The sequence below is a fragment of the Urocitellus parryii genome, chromosome 7, assembly GCF_045843805.1.
Source record: "Urocitellus parryii isolate mUroPar1 chromosome 7, mUroPar1.hap1, whole genome shotgun sequence".
NCBI lineage: Eukaryota > Metazoa > Chordata > Mammalia > Rodentia > Sciuridae > Urocitellus > Urocitellus parryii.
The window spans coordinates 110,622,262-110,625,379 of NC_135537.1; the positions used below are offsets into that span (position 1 = coordinate 110,622,262).

General features: G+C 37.1%; 1 pseudogene; it reads left to right on the plus strand.

Annotated features, from left to right (window-relative positions):
- The first annotated feature begins 2,463 nt into the window (after positions 1-2,463).
- On the plus strand, positions 2,464-2,694 carry LOC144256276 (small nuclear ribonucleoprotein G pseudogene; annotated as a pseudogene).
- The last annotated feature ends 424 nt before the right edge of the window (positions 2,695-3,118 follow it).

The window sequence follows — 3,118 nt, forward strand, 5'->3', positions numbered from 1 at the left end:
GACTTAAAAATCTTATGCATCAAAAGACACAATCAACAGAGTGAATGGCAACCTATTAAATCGGTGAAAATATTTGCAAATCATAAGTCTGATAAATAGTTATTACATATATATAAGGAACTCCTATAACTCTAATAACAAAAAAATCAAATAACCCAACTTAAAAATGGACAAAGAACTTGACAATAGTCATTTTTCAAAGGTGTTATGTATGTCAATCAGCATTCTGTCACAACAATTAAATGAGATAATCTACTCATAAAGAGATAAGGTTATTTTGACTCAAAGTTTGGGAGGTCTCAGTTCATAATCAGTTGGCCCAGTTGCTTTGGGGAATGTGGTGTGGCAGTACGTGATAGAAGAAGTACACTGAGTGGAGCAAAACTATTCACCTCAAGAAAGTAAAAGAGAGGAAGAGGAGGGATTTGGTAGGATGTCTTTGGGTTTCAGGGTTGTGTCCTCAAAGGGTAATGTTGGACCCTGTCTCCTTTCTGCCTTTGGCTTCCTGACCATGAAGTAAGCAGTTTTGTCCTGCCATGCACTCCTGCTGATGTGCTGCCACACCACAAGCCCCAACAGGGCCAACTGATCATGGACTTACACTTAAAAAAAAAAAAACTTTCTAGTTTTATCGCAGGTGTTTATTAAAGTGGTGGAAAATTGACTAACACAATAGACAAATGTCCAAAAATCACAAAGAATCAACATCACTAATGGCAGAGGAATGCAAATCAAGTCACTTCACACCCACTAGAGTTGCTACAATAAAAATAGTAATTTAAAAAAAAAACAAGTATTAGTGGGGATGTAGAGAAATTGGAATACTTTATTGATAGGACTATAAATGGTGTGACAACAATGTAATACAGTATGGTGGCTTCTCACAAAATTGAAAATAAAACTATCATGATCCAGCAATCCCACTTCTGACTGTATATCCAAAATAATCAAAAGTAGAGTCTCAAAATTGATATTTGCATACTCATATTCATAACAGCATTATTCCCAATAGCCAAGAAAAGAAAACAGCCCAAATATCAATGACTGGGTGGATGAATAGATAAATAAAATGTGGTACAGATATAATGGAATACAATTCAGTTGGGAAGGAAAGAAAATCCTGCCACATGTTACAACATGTGTAAACCTTGAGAACATTATGCTAAGTGAAATAAGACACTCAAAAAAAAAACACTATATGGGCTGGGGATGTGGCTCAAGCAGTAGTGCGCTCGCCTGGCATATGCGGGTCGCTGGGTTCAATCCTCAGCACCACATAAAATGAAAAAAATAAAGATGTTGTGTCCACCAAAACTAAAAAAAATATATTAAAAAATTCTCTCTCTCTCTCTCTCTCTCTCTTTAAAAAAAAAAAAACAAACACTGTGTATGATCCCACTGGTATAAGGTAGCTAATCAAATTCATAGAAACAAAAAGTAGAATGGTGATTACCAGACTGTGGGGAGGAGGGCTGGGGAATTGCTAGTGGATATAGATTTTCAGTTTTGCAGAATGAAATAGTTTGGGAGATCTGTTTTACAACAGTGTGAACATACTGAATGCTGCTGAACTGTACAACTAAGAATGGTTAAGATGGTACATTTTTTTAAATCTTTTTTTTCAGAGTTTTTTAATATTAATTTTTTAGTTTTCAGGGGACACAATATCTTTGTTTGTATGTGGTGCTGAGGATCGAACCCGGGCCGCACGCATGCCAGGTGAGCGTGCTACCGCTTGAGCCACATCCCCAGCCCAAGATAGTACATTTGTTACGTGTTTCTTACCACAATTAATTTTAAGAAGACTGGAACAATGGCAGAGGACTTGAGTTGGCAGACCCAATCCACCCAGGGTCTCACTGCCCCAATCTACACCAATCACCCTGCACATTTGATACACCACTGTCATCCTGGCGCCTCCCTTCACCACTCTCCAGGAGACTCCTTTATCTCAGAGATCTTCCTCTGTTTTCTCTTTTCCTAGCCTTCCTCTTTCTTGGCCTGTTCACTCACCTACATAGAGTAGATGCTCCAAGAGCTTCCTGAGAAGGAACATTCCAGCATTTTATTTCTTAGGATGTGCTTGCCTGAAAGTGTCTCTTTTTCACCTTCTCACTTGAAAGTGAGAAGTGACTTAACTTGTTGTAGAATCTCAATTAGAAATAAATGTCTCCATACTTCAACAAACAGTGATCACTACACACAATTGTGTGTCTGGTTTATTGGGTCTAAAGACCATCGACACCTGTAATGTATTCTTGCTGGGAAGAGCTGGGAAAAAAAGAAGCCGAGAAGCCTTTTCTAAATTCATCATCTAGAAATAAACATGAACATGTCAAAAATAAAAAAAATAAATAAATAAAAAATAAAATAAAATAAATACTGGTAGTTTACAAAAAGCAAGACATTAAAAACTATAGGACAATTCCATTTCAAAGCAGCTGAGCCTACCATGAAGACGCCATGAGCAAAGGTCTCCCTCCTGAGCTGAAAACATTTGTGGACAAGAGGTTATGGAAATTAAACAGTGGCAGACATGTCTAAGGAATTTTACAGGGCTTTGATCCCTTTATGAATCTTATGACAGATGAATGTGTGGAAATGGCAACTAGTGGGCAACCGAATAATACCTAAATAGTCTAATTTGAGGAAATAAACATTATCAGCATGTTAGAAGCCTTAGAACAAGTATAATGACTTTCACAAATGCATCTCCTCTCTCAAAGGGCCTGTTTATATGATATAAAAATCAGGTCACTGGGGATGAAACCCAAGGTCTTTTACATGTTAAGCAAGTGCTCTATCACTGACCTACATTCCCAGCCCAGGTTGAATCCTTTTGCTAGGAAGTGCATTACTGAGACAAGTGGCAAAATTTGAATGGGACCTTTGAACGGTGTATGGGAGTATTTGGTGCTATTCTGGAGCTATTCATGAAACTTTTCTGTAAATTTGATTCTTTTTTTTATCAAGAAGATAGTGACTTCCAGCCATCCTCATTTTAGGGCCTTAAATTTTTTCAATTGCAAAAGGAAGAGTTTTGTCTTTGGCAATTCAAACTGTACCAATCATTAAAAAGTTAAATATTTAAAGAAAGAAAGAAAGAAAGAAAGAAAGA